Raw genomic sequence first — 14,775 nt, 5'->3', positions numbered from 1 at the left:
CCAAAGTCGGCCCCCCACATTTTTACCACACTAAATCTGGCCCCCTTTGCAAAAAGTTTGGACACCCCTGATCTAACCACTGTGCCGTCATGATAAGCTTGCTTACTGGACATTACTTTTTCAAGAAGAATGGTGGTCGTATAAACTGCATTATTTTTTTATCCAGGGTTTTGGTTCTCGGGTCATTTAGGTAAAAAAAAAAAAAAAACGTGTCCCATCTCGGCGGCGGCGGCAGCTACGTTCTTACCGGATAATCTGCCCGCCCCGGCCGTTTCGCCGCGGCGTATTTGGGTCCTGGCTCTGCTAGCACACCGTGGGGGAACGCTCGAGAAACCGGGGTGTTCGCCGGAGGTCCCGAAGCTGGGGAACCGGGCTCGGTTTACAATAGCCTTAGCATTCCAGCTAGCAGCAGCCTCATATTCGTTCCAAAAATCTTTATGATGCAGTTTTAAATGGCTGCTGGGTTAGTGGTTTTGAATGAGGACGCTTTCTTTCTGCCTCGTGGAACTTCTACGGTACATGTTTCGCAGATGGCGAGAGCGGTGTTTTTTTAGTAACAGCCGCCGTAATATTCAACTACTTCTTGTCGTGTAACTCCACCTCCTCAACCCCTCCTCCCTCAGGGGCTTTAGAGAGGGGAGGGGTTGAGGAGGCGGCGTGCTGAATTCTTCGGTTGCGCACATTTGGAGGCTAAATCAAGAATATAATTATCGGATTGCATTATCGGTTGAATTTTTTTATTATCTGGATTATCTGTGTGACGTCATAATTGCCATTATCGGCCGATAATTATCGGTGACCGATATTATCGTGTATCTTTAATAATCGAAAGGAATAATTCCCACTGAATCCCCAAACAACAGACCACTAATAATAAAACCAAATGGCTGGTACTCACTGGCTGCCACTGATGGTAATAGATGCCCAATCCATTTGAAGTCGTCTCCATCCTTCGCAGCCAAGGAGTTAAAATCGAGGCATTTCTAATTTACGAATTTAAAAACCCCACTTGATTTCTTTCTTTTGAGTCACGATGGCGCAGTCTTTTAAAAACTTTCCCACAGAAGGAAACATCTTTAGCTCTTTTCCAAACAGTAACAATATCGTAAAAATGTGGCTCGGTAGTAATAAACAACGTAGCAAGTTATAGTTGCACATAACCTGGTCACATTAGAATGAATGGATCGACCTTTTACTGCAGTAGCCCAAAACTCTCCGACTGTTCATCTCATTCTGGCCAGTGCCCAGACCTCATTAAAAATGAATGTGCTCCTTAAACCCCAACACTAGGCCTTTTCCATTAGGGAGAGAGATATGAGGGTGATAAACAATATTTGTGATCGGATATGAATCGTGTGAGGATTGGCCGCAATATTGGAAGCCGCATCGGAAAGCGATTGTGCTTGAATTCCCCTATGCAGTCTCCCGCAGTATCGCACCTCGTGTAATTTGTTTCCCATTCATTTCGGCCATTGTTGTGTGTCATATTGAAAGCACTATCGCACTGATCTAGACCAGCCAATTTGGATTTTTGTTATTCTGTCCCACTTGGTTGATTTTAAACTGATCAGGATATTTGCCTGGCACTCTCTCAGGCATCTTCAATGGCCTTATCTCATATTTAATTACAATGCTGGCTTTGTCGCGGTGAAATTCATCTATTTTTCTGTGTATTTGGCCTTGTTTCTGTCTGCCATATGAAAGAAAGCAACGTCTGGTTGTCTTCACGCTGTCATAGCCTTCTTGATAAATACTGTACTGATGTATTTCCATGGAAACAATGAATTGCTGTAAAGGGCAATAAAAAGACGTGCTTGTGATTCATCCCTTGAGCGCTGCAGTGACAACATCCCAGACTTCTGCATTTAATATGCCATTCATTGATTAGCTTTATGGGACATGGTTAACATGATCATCAATACCGCCCTCAGCAGCAAAAGAATAGTGGTTGACATTGATTCTAGATAACACCAGCATAAAGGGATTTCTTTTTTTCTGTTTTTTTCCCCTACCTTCCTTTTATGACAGTGTGAGTATCTATGTATGTGATACTGTATGTACAGTAGGCCATTTGCCTATCTTCATAAAGACATACAGTACATTTCATACAAATAGATGAGCATCTTTTGACCCTCTTGGTGGTTGGACCTACTGTACATTAGACAGGCTGTTTGACCTCAGCGTTGTAGTCAGTGTGTTCATCTTATTTCTCCACCAGGTTCACACGCAGTCAGAAAAGGATGATAATAGTCGCCCTCGGACACGGGGCAGGAGCTGTGATGGGCTGCGGCTCAGCTACGTATTAATATTAATAGGTTTAAAAGCCGTCTGGCCGCCACGGAATTCACAGCGCGTGCAGACACGTCGACTCAAATGGACAACCTGCACAATTGCGGATGCGCGTATACACGAAAACAAGTAAAAGGCCCATTATGTATGTAACTGCGAAGCATTTTGCCGATGGACCGTTTCCCAAGGTCAGTTTGAAACATTTGCCAGCAGGAATCCTGCATAGAGTGCCGCTTGCTCACACCGTTTGGGGAAAACACACATTATGTAAATGATTCGTCTTTTGGAACGTGACAACGGCGCTAGAAACAATGGGCTGATGGCGATTGTGTCAGCCAAAGCTAATGGTTGGACTATATGCTCGGTCTGTGTCTGTGCAGGTGGAAGTTGCTTCTTCATTGCCAAGTAAAACTGCATCAAACACTAGACAAATTAGAAAATATAGTGAAAGCTCCAAGAATAAAACCAGCCCATTCCTCAATTATTTGTCAACTCATTAGCAAACACTGCCAGTCTCTCCCACGTCAATCCGATTGGACGTTTATAACCGTTAAGGGTACTAAAACATGATGCATCACAGGTGCACAGAGGACAGGCATCAAACTTGCATCACGGGGGCCAGAGCCAGGCCGCCACGCCATTTTGTGTGGCCTGCGATTCTAAATCATGTCCATTTAATTCATGTAACTTGGTAAAATGAAAGCAACAATATTTACTTTTCAACCTTTATAAAATTTGTGATATGTCAACTGAAACTAGTTGAATGACCCCTACATCTTGAGGAGGTTTGGATCGCTTTCACCGGCACTAATTACCTTTGAGGAGGGTGGCAGGAACCCTGCCACACAAAAAACTACAAATGTACTGACCTCTTTACGGCATACGTCACTTCCCCCTTTCCCTATTCATTAAAACAAGACGGAAGTCGATGCGAACGCTTTCGCACGAATTTTGCAAGGATGACAGAGCAACAAAAGAGAAAAGGTTTTGGCTGAGGAGGGGGAATAAAGGGAAGCTACCAGGATATAAGGAATAAACATTGGCCTGGCTTTCATTCGTTGGCGTGACCACCCACCCGCAACTCTCGTCAGCGCTGATGAGTTCGGGTGGGGTTGGGGGGTTAGCCATATGCTGTTGTTAAGCCACAACTGGATTCATTACTTTATTACTATTCAGCCTTCACACAGCCACTGGAAACCGAAATGTTGTTGAAGCCATCTGCAGGCAACCAGGAGCTTTTTGATTGATTGATTGATTGATTGATTGATTGATTGATTGATTGATTGATTGATGATTTTACGACACTGTGCGGGTGGGTGTGCGCTGGGAAACATCTCATGCCTCATGGGAAACACAGTGCTGGCCCTCATGGGAAATGCAGTCTTCCTTAAGGCAAAACACTACCGCTTTTGTCCACCAGCGTCACTATAATCCAAAACTGAAGTTACCAAGTGTAACTTGTGGTCTTTTATGCGATCTTCACTGACAAATCAAAAAAATGCAGAAATCAGAGAATAGTCATTGGTTAATGTCTTTAAAAAAAGTCAGATAAATATTTTAAAAAGTTCAAATTAAAAATACAGTACTACATTTATTTTCCCATTTTTAATTAAAAACAAAAGTAGAAAATAAATTGAAAAAAGGGAATATTTATTATTCAAAAAGAGGATTCGGACATTTTTGACATTTTAATATCTAAAAATAATAATAATTGACTGTCAAAATTACTCTTTGTATATCTGTTACCCGATTAGTTAATTAAATGTGGCAACCCTTGTTTGCAGATACCATATTGACTCTCCTAAGGAAACGATAACGCCGATGTGGCCCGCGACAAAGATTAGCTTGAGACGCCTCCTTTAGAAGCATCGCTGTGCTTTCTTGCTTTACAATGAGTCAATCAATGTGAGCATATTATGCCATTTGTATTTTTGCGAACAAGCCATGACATTCAAAGGCAAGGGCAACAGGGAAACAAAGCTGATTTGATTTGGAAATGCGACCAGTGACGTGTGTCTGAGCTATGCGTCGTCGTTAAGTGAAAGGGAGCTTTCAATGTCAACAAGCAAATCTAGATGTCAGGTATACCGGGTTTTCTGCTCTTTCCACTCATAGCAGATGGACTGGAACCGATGAAAATGAAAATTGAAATGACATTCTACATGGCATTTGTCAGAAAGAACTGGAAAAGGGCGTAATGGCCATCAAAGTAACTGACGTGATTTTGAAATGCACAATAAAAAGAAACGAATACTGTACATCTCATGTAGTTTCTCTTACAATGCAGATTACTAACAAGAGGAAGCTAGTGGCTTAAATGAAAAAGACCATTGAGTTTGACCTCTAGCTGCAGGTTCCTTGTGGTCATTCAGTATTTCTTATGATCAACATGGGATCTTTGGCTAGGTCTGTAATGCCACCCAGTAAGGCCATGTGCAAGTAAAGAGAGAGCCTGAGACCATGTTTTTATTGGGGGGAATTAAATCAGGGATCGCCAGGGCTTTCTCCCAATAGGATACTTAACATTATCACTCCTGTCAAACAAAGATGCAACGAGACCTACAATTACGAGATTACATCCCTTTACTCATTGGCTGCCAGTAGCCGCAATAGACACCCAATCCATTTGAGCCGGGAGGGGTGGCAGTGATCATTCAAATGGACTGGACGTCTGTCGCCGTCAATGGCACTGAAACATGATCATTCAACTTCTGAATCTGGTATTATTTGTCAATCTTTACCTCTTAAACAAAAGAAAACTCTTGTTTTTCTATGGCGGGGTGGGGTCAATCTCACTCATATTTTACCATCAGCCTGACTTGCCAGACAATGTCAGAGCGAGTGACAAATGGAGCGGTTCATGATTGAAATCTGACAAAATAACACTGTGTTTTATAATAGCGTCCCCGAGCAGAAATATGGCAGCTGCAAACTAAACAGTGCTTCATCACCTCCGTGCCAGTCCCAGTGGTTCTCCATTAAGGGCCAGATCATTGCACGTTGCCGCCCCCATCCCGTCTGACCGCTCAAGTGACAGCCTCAGCGTGCAGCGTTGACATTGAAAAATATTTGCTGTGGCAGGGCCACAAATCACGCGCCGACAAGTTTTAAAACTCAATATTTGCTCAATGTGCATCTGCTCTATTCTCGTTAAAAGTGTAATGTAGTAGTCTCACCCCTCCGCGTGCTTTTATTATTACCGTATTGACAGCGACTATAATAAAGTCGTGCTGGTTTGATGCCAGGAAGGGGATGAAGAGAATAGGTGGGATGGTGAGATAGTTGCTGTAACAAAAGTGCTCCATTTTCATGACAGAACTTCATCTTAGCGCAACGGGCAGCCTTTGGCTTTGGCAATGAGCCTACCTGCCTGCGACGAGCTACTTGTCCACGTGTCAACAGCAATATCAGGCAATCCAAATTATAGGTTAACTCTTTATAGGGGACCCATTTAGCTCATTGGTTGCCATTGACGGCACAGGATGTCCAATACATTTTGACTGGGAGAGGCTGGCAGTAAATGATCACTGCCACCTCTCCAAGTCAAGTGCACTTTCAATGGCACTGAAAGATGAGCATTCACTGCAAGTCCTCATAATTGCAGTTGTGGATTAAGTACTTCTTTTTTTTTCTTTTTAAGTCAGATACAGGTGCAAAAAAATAAGGTAAAAGTACAAGTATCTAAGAAAGAATTCACCGAATTATAAGTACAAAAGTACTTGCTTTAAAATTGACTGCATACCGCCACCTACTGTACAAAAGTGTGGTGGTTTATTGGTCAATATCTTGTTCACCTGCCTAATCTTGCTTGCACTTGTGTTGCTGCCTTTAGTGCTCATTTATGGTATAGTTGCACGGCACTTATCGATTGGGCTGGAGGCATGAAAACGAAACTATCAATTCACAATTGGCAAAAAAGAAGGCAAACAAAAGTAGTGTGTAATGCAGGCGACAATTTGAAAAGTAGTAGAGTGAAAAATACAGATACCTGCTGTAAAATGTAATGATGTAAAAGTACTTTGTTACTATACTTAAGTACAAAGACACAAAAATGTACTGCTGTAAAATGTAATGATGTAAAAGTACTTTGTTACTATACTTAAGTACAAAGACACAAAAATGTAATGATGTAAAAGTACTTTGTTACTATACTTAAGTACAAAGACACAAAAATGTACTTAAGTATAGTAACAAAGTACTTTTACACCATTACATTTTACAGCAGGTATCTGTACTTTTCACTCTACTACTTCTGAATTAGTCTGTCAGCTCTGGAAGTAGTGGGCGCTGTTTTCGCAACTATCAGTGCGAGAGAGAGAAACAATAAAACATACATAAGTAGCCCAGCCAAACAATGAAAAACAAAATGCTTTGGGATATTTTTTAAAAATGAAAAGATTAAAAAATATTAAAATGCATAAAAACAGAAATACATTCTGTTTTAAGTCCCCAATAACACTATTTTTTTTTCTCCATCATATTTAACTCATAAGCTGCCACTGACAAAGCCAGATGTCCAATTCATTTCAATTGTGTAGTGGTGGAATGTAATGATGTAAAAGTACTTTGTTACTGTATATAAGTACAAAGACACAAAAATGTACTTATATAAGTACAAAGACACAAAAATGTACGAATGTATGAGTTAAATATGATGGAGAAAAAAATAGTGTTATTGGGGACTTAAAACAGAATGTATTTCTGTTTTTATGCATTTTAATATTTTTTAATCTTTTCATTTTTAAAAAATATCCCAAAGCATTTTGTTTTTCATTGTTTGGCTGGGCTACTTATGTATGTTTTATTGTTTCTCTCTCTCGCACTGATAGCTGCGAAAACAGCGCCCACTACTTCCAGAGCTGACAGACTAATTCAGAAGTGAGGACTTTTATGGTTTTGGTTGTGATTTGGAGTTAATAGTTAACATCTATTAATATGTACAGTATACGTTCCATTATTCAACGCCTATTTAGCCTGTTATTCTCATTATAATTATTACTATAATGTATTATGTTTGTTCTTGTCTTTAATAAAATAGAATTCTCCCTAAAAACATTACTTATACGCCAGTGTGACCAGTGTTTTTTGCATTTTTGGCTGCTGCGAAAAATACAGATATGATCAATTATTATTATAGAAACCTGGCGTCCACATATATGAACATCATGTTTTGGGTCAGGTAGGCCACACAGGTATACAAAATAATAATCTTGTGTCCTACATGATGCAAAATGTGATGTCCGTCCATGTTTACGCCAGGTCCTTATGGGGTTAATTGTTTTTTTGTTTTTTTTTAAAAGGGATCCAGAGATAGAAAGACTTGTAGTTCTTAAAATATAAACATTGTTATGAGTTAAAATAATTAGATATTGAAACCCTTCTTGATGTTTTCTTCAAATATGTATAATTAGTTTAACTAGTACGTCGCCATTGTTGTTACGCTGCCGGGCTTCTAGAGTATGATTCTAGCGACATAAACATGTCATCTTTTCAACCCTTTCAATTTGAACCCGAGAAGAACATTAATGAGCATGACAGCATTGTCGATATTTCACGAAACGAGCAGCAAAAGCAAAATGAACAGGAAAGAAGGGATGAGATGAAAGTAGGAAAAAAAAACTGTGTTCTGCCAAAATGTGCTACTCCGGCAAAACGTCCTAGAAGAGGCGAATTTGACATCTAAAGCACTACCATGTGCTTTCAGCTTGTTTTGTTTAGATACATACAGACAGAACATACTAAAGATGTCTTAAGAAAATACTTAATAGTATAGTAGTAATAGCAAATAAGTGTGGTTTAAATACGCTACGTGACTAATGTGGTCAACGGATCAACAATGTGCTTTAAAGATAACACAGAAATCACAATGCTTAAAAGTTTGAGAGGGAAACACATGCAAAAAGTATTTTCAGTCAATGAAGAGGTAATAAAAGCACAATAAAAACACAAATAGTAAGTATTCGCCGCTTTTAAGATGAGCTCATGTGTTGGACGTCTCGCCGCGTAGAAGGAATTGCAATAACTCTGTAGTATTCGTCGAGTGACAGTGACAATCTACATCATCACCCCGAGCGTCCTTTGCGCGCTAAAAACATGGCGCCCTCCGTAGGTCAAAACATGTACAAAATAATATAGATTTTTAAATCAATGGCAATATTTTACGTTTCTAATAACATTTTAGTAAAAGAGAACAATTGTGGCTTATTAGAGCCTACAAGTCTTTAAGTCAGAGGTTCACTTTAAAATTATCAAAAAAAGTCACTTGTCCTTGAAGGGTTAATCCCTTTTTTAAACACTCCCGGCACTCACTCTTGCATAATACAGCTCATAGAAATAAAATCAGCACCTGTAGACCTCTGCCACCGAGCCAGTGGTCGAGCTAATAAGGCTGTGGCTTGAAGCTTCGTCGACCATGTAGGCCCTAATGCGCACCGTGAGCACGACTAAGTGTGCTTTGGGCTCATTGTTAACATAAGGCCAAATCTGTAATATAGCACGGACAATTAAGTGCACAATTTTTGTGTAAATGCAAAATCCCTCACTGTGAATTATTTAATTCTGCCTCTACGGTTCATTTAATAGAGCCGGGCGATTTGAGTCGCGCCAAACTAATTTGATTCTGCTCCTTGATTTAATTAGATTTTATGATGTATGGTATTGCTAATTCGGTGGCTCACCATGCGTTGTCGCCGCCTGTCCCTCGTGCTGGCGGTGTGCTGTCAGAGCCCCATTTTTAACAGTATTGAAAAATTCAAGCTTTATTATTGCCTCCTCACTCATTTTCTCCCATCAGCGGGGAAAGTAATGAGCTTTTAGTCCTCCCTCGTATTCGTCTCCCTCCCTCTCTCGTTCATGTGTCTAAAGCTTTTTCGTTCTTTTATTTTGCCCTCTTGAAAACAATAAGGCTTTTGGAGACCACACGGACGGAAGGAAGAAGAAATGATGGCACCGATGAGGTGGCCAGGCAGATGGAGCTTTGGAGTAAACGTGTGAGGGGAAATGTGTCAGACGGGAACGAGATATGAGGACCGTGGTCGTGGTGAATGTGGGTGATAAGTAGCAGTTATAGGGGGTGAAAAAGCTGAGGGAATCATGATGGCGAGAGAGACAAAGTAGAGTGGCTGCAATGAAGATTGCGCCGTACACGCTCGCATACTCGCTGTTCCGAGCATTAGCATCCTGATTCATGACTTAAGTTTCCCCAACTGCCCACAGCTATTAGCTTTCAGTTCCTTCGCCTGTCATTTACCCGCCGAGAAGTCTTTTACTTAATGTACTGCTTTAATGAGTGTGCGCCCCCTCCGCTAATATATTTGACTGTATGAAAGGTCACAACAGGAAGCTAAACAGATTGAGGGAGCGGGAGAGCACAATGGCAAGACACGAGAAAGGATTTCCGAAGCTAACAAATCGTAGCGGGGGCGTAAAGGGTGGGCGTCTTTTTTTTTTCTTTTTTAAAAATTCAAGCGTTAACCAGTGATGGAGCCGGCGACAGTGTCACTACTCCACGCGTGGCCTCCTCAGCATCTGACTGTATGTAATAGGCCGCGGAAGTGATGGGTTAATGCGGCCGTCTAGTTCCGCCACATCCGTCAGCCGTTGCGAGCACAGAGATAAAGTTAAGAGAGAAAAGAGCAGAAGGCAAATGGAAGGGGCCGACACCGATAGGAGGCACATGTTTCATTACCCATATAATCACCAGTCTGATTGCCATGCTGGCAATATAAGAGCATCCCACATCTTCTTGAAAATTTATGGCCGCAAGACTATTAGATTCCAACGAACCCGTTAAGTATCCCTGAAATGTGGTGCAGTTGAAGAAATATAGCGAACGATTCAGTAAAAATTGTTATATTGCAATATTCTCAGCTTTCCGGCAGCAGCTTTCTTTCTTTTTATTTACTATTTCTCCCAAACACCTTAATTCATATCATTACAATTTTAAATGAAACATCAATCCACATAAAAATACACTTGAGGCTGTTGTACCCATGCCAATGCAACAGTTGGTGCCTTATTTCTCAATCGTAAAGCCATTTTAGCCAGTCAAAAACCTAAAGAGAGTGATTTGTCCAAAGAGGCATTTCCACGAAATTTGGATTGCTCCACTTACAGAGTGTGCGAAATTCTCAAGGTTTTCATTGACTGAATTAACCATTGCTAAAAAAAAAAAAAAAAAAAAAAAAACGTTCAGTTGAAAAAAAAAAAATCATGCAGCGTAATTTTCATGTCAAACTTCCACATTTCTAAAACACGTTAAAATTTGAAGACAAGTGCTGAAAACATGTACAGTACAGAGACTTAAGTGCTTAAGAGATGAGTTATAGCCTTCAATTCATCTTCACAATTTCAGTTATTTGAAATCTTGGGGCGTGGCTAAGACTGAAAAAGTTTTTAGGCTACCACACACACACGCTATGAACCATATTTTTCAGACTATCAGTCGCACCTGAATATAAGACACACCCGCCAAAAAATGAACAATGAAGAAGAAAAAACAAGTTGCACTGGCGTATATTGGGTTTTTTGTATTCAATTAATTTTATTGGACACCAAAAACAAACATTATACATAATGGTAATGGCAATGAAATGGAGAAAAACGGGGTAAATGGGCTGTTAAAATAGCATATTAATTGTTATTTAGACAACTGTAACCTTTAAACTCTTACGCCGGTGAAACACCAGGCATGTCTACGGCGCGTCAGCGATGCTGGAGCATCAACACACCACTGAAGCCCCCAATTTCCATAGACCGCGTTTTACGAGCAGAGCGTCTGTGGAGCGGCTCGCTCGGTTCACGCGAGGATTGCAAGATCGCGTGAGAGTAGTGGGTATGTAAAGATAATAATACAACAACAAATTTGCCTTTCAGACTCCGTGTATTAGTCAGCTTTCTTTCTGAGAGAAAGACGAAAAAAGATGTCATGTGCTAGAGAAAAGCAATCCCAATGACAAAGATTTTAACATGTATTTTACAATAGATAAGTTCCAAAAAATTATTACATGCATCGCGATTCAACACGTGACGATTCGATTACGATTCATAAAGGTTCAAAAACGATGATTTTCCCACATAACTTTATGACATATATCATAGCGGAACGAAATTCAAGACACGTCTACCGCCTGGAGTGGACACCTTTAACGGACGCACGCACATTCACACAACGTTATAATGGATGCTGCCTGTAACTGAGTGAGAGATTTAGTCCTTTTCAAAAGACTGGTAAATAAATTTGTTTATGAGACAGGCCCAGCAGTTGCGCTGCTGTGCGACCGCACAGTTATTTTTCAGAGCGACGTTGCTCATTGTCTTTCAGATGTCTAGCTGTAGTTTCAAGTCATGTCAATTGAAAAATGTCCTGAGTGTGTCGCTAAGACCAGTGTGCGTCCATAAGAGGTGAGTACAGGAACCCGCATGTACTGTTTTGCCTTTATTGTTGTTGTTTTTGAGGTGTTAATAGTTAGCGTCGAGCGCTAAGCTAATTAGCTAATTCACTAATGTGTATTTCATATGCAAAATGTGTAAAACCACGATTAAGTACAGCGGTAACACTACAAACATGCGAAATAGTACAGAAATCTGTAAAAACAAAGTATATTGGTTACAAGAAGTCTTATTTCTAAAGACACTTTGTTTCCAGAAATGTGGAATTCATTCCACCTGTGTAAATTTTATTGTATTGTTGAGAGAAATAAGTACTCCCTTTAAAATGGTTAGTGGTTTTTCACTTTCTTGTAAAAATAAATAAATAAATAAATAAGCAGCTTAAGAGCAATTTTTGTTGTATGGGCATGTTTCCATCGTTCCTGTTGAATCATTAGGGTATTTTAAATAAATAATGGACAAAAAATTGTCTACTTTATTAATGTCCGATGCATCGATGATCGTGATAACTGTGATCATTGTCAATACCGTTATCATCGTTCAAGAATCAAATCGTAGCCCCCTGAATCGTAATCGAATCGAATCGTGGGGTGCCTAAGATGGCACACCCCTATTTTACAAATGAAATGCCTCAATGAATCATTTGTTTTTCTTATGAACGGTTTTCAAAAGCTTTATTGATGGATTATCTCAATTTAAAGCACCACGCAGAAATGAATACATTTAATTGCATATTATTTTGAAAATCAGCCGGATCCACCGTGTTTTTACAGGAGTGACTTTTGTTCTGCCTGATCCTACCTAGTAGTATTGACATAGGGTCGCGTCTCGCGACTCTGCCGTTCTTTTCGAGTGCGACCCGTCTAAAACGCGGTCGTACTGCCACTGGTGTGCACTGGCTGATTGACTTTAACGGCAGCGTTTCACTGCGTTGTCGTGCCGTAGACATCCTGGTATATTACCGGGGTTAAACATCACAACATAACTTGTTTACCAAACTCACAATCTCACTCCGAAATACTACCAAATCCATTTAAAGGAAAAGACAGAAGTTAGTATAAATGACTTCCATGGGAAATATGGTTGCTCAAAGAATCTAAATATCCAAATCACAAATTTCCCAGAACTATGATAACGGAGATACTGTAATAAAACGAACTCAAAAAATGACACCGTCTGCAAGCACAGCGTGTGACAAATGTGACTGTAAACACTGATACACTCAAAACGGGTAAAAAGTAGCTAAGAAAAAAGGCACACTTTCTTTATAGTTTCTGTACCTTTGCAATATGTCCGTCTTTCTCCTATTTTTGTGTGGGACTCAGGCAAAGCCTGCTTCATGTCCTGGGGCCATAAAAGTTTTTTTCTCCAATGGAGCCGCATAACGAGTAGTAGGCAGGACAATCTGTAGTACTTGCATTTGATTGACTACAATAGTACAGCCATTTAAAAATGTCAGACAACAGATATGTTGCCTACTTCCTGGAAATGTTAGCTTTATTGACTTTCTCCCTTTTACAAGTCAAACAAATGAATTACTGTACTGTCTGTTTTTTTTTACCCTGTCAGAAGAGGGTATACCTAGAGTGCCTTTCTCCTGGCTGTCAGTGCGGGGGGAAAAAACATTTATAGGTAAGTCGCACATGAGTATATTACATGCCATACTAAGAAAAAAGTGTTACTCATAATCCGGAAAATACGGTGAGCAGTAGTCGTTTTCTCCCATAAAAAGCGTAGAACAGGAACTTAACTTAAAACAAAGCAAAACAAAAAAAAAAATCAGTTATTAAAATAATCAAAACATTTCTACATTGACCAAAAATGTTGACTGGACAAATGGCTTATTTGAAATGAATAGTGGCCTTGGTGTGGACATGCCATCAGAATACCCTACACCATGATGGTGACAGTAAGGAACGGCGTTATTAAACATTTTGACAACTCTGCACAAACAAATATAGCATGTGGCCGTCATTCCGTCACAGGACCCCCGTGAGGGACTGTCTCCGAATGGCGAAGCCTTGTCTCGGTTCGGGCGCCGAACCCGATAATCTAACAGTAATCCATTCAAAACTAATCAAACATTTACAAAGGTGTCACGGCAGGGAGAGAGCTCTATTCATCAGCGCACTCCATCACCGGGCCATTACGCTGGCGGCGTCTCAATATACCTATGCAAATGAGACAGCGGCATGAGTGGCTGACTTGTATACAGATATTAAAAACAAATAGCTATCCGTTACGAGGCCGCGTACAAACTCTTCTCGGTGTGGAACAATTTTTCAGCCAACAGGAAGCGACCGTGTCAAGCTTTTGTTATAAATCTCGGCCTATTGTATGCCATATTTTCCCCCACCCCTCTTCACACTGTATGTACATGTCTGATACATGATGTATGTGATTAATAATTCAATGAGGGGCGATTCCATAAGGGGAGTCTCAACGAGACACAGGACGGGTTCTCGTCATAAAAGCTTGACGGCTTTTTGGGGGGGAATTGAAAAGTGGGTCCCCTCTGCCCGTAATCCTCTCTTGGTGCCTCTGGGTCTCAGACCCCACGACACCCCTCCCTCTGCATTACCCAAACCATTTGTTTATCGTGAAGTAATTACAAAGCTTGATGCCTTGCAGGCAAAAGGGCGAGGAGAGATGCAGTAATGATGTGGACATTTACAGTCATGTATCAAAACAGCAGCATGTCAAAGGATAACAGCAGCACCAACCACTCTGTTTGTACTCATTGGGAACTATTGATAATGCAGAACAGCCTATATGTCACAACATAACTGCATTAACATTCGTTTTTATCCAGCAAGTTCCACCACAAGGTTATAACCAGAATCTTTTTTAAGCCCTCCTATGAAAAAAAATGTAATTTTCAGCACTCCAGAAGCCATTAAATGCTCCCAGTGTGAGAGTGGCAATCCCTATTACCGCTGGATAAAGTGTACCCTTTTTTATTTGAAATGAAAATGTCAGTAATTTCTTTGGAGATTGATGACTCCGAACACGCGGGCCCAATAAATGAAAAATTGATGAGGCTCAGTTCGCTCTTTTAATATTTAAGGCAATATTAAAGTCTGTCTTATGTCTCAT

General features: G+C 40.4%; 1 protein-coding gene across 2 annotated transcripts in view; it reads left to right on the top strand.

Annotated features, from left to right (window-relative positions):
* The window catches only part of ikzf5 (IKAROS family zinc finger 5), a 264,268-nt gene that overhangs the window by 34,417 nt on the left and 215,076 nt on the right, over positions 1-14,775 (top strand). The gene's annotated exons all lie outside the window — the stretch shown is intronic.

This window comes from Corythoichthys intestinalis, chromosome 10 (assembly GCF_030265065.1).
Source record: "Corythoichthys intestinalis isolate RoL2023-P3 chromosome 10, ASM3026506v1, whole genome shotgun sequence".
NCBI lineage: Eukaryota > Metazoa > Chordata > Actinopteri > Syngnathiformes > Syngnathidae > Corythoichthys > Corythoichthys intestinalis.
Note: the sequence above shows the minus strand (reverse complement) of the source record. Positions and strands in the feature narration are given on the sequence as shown.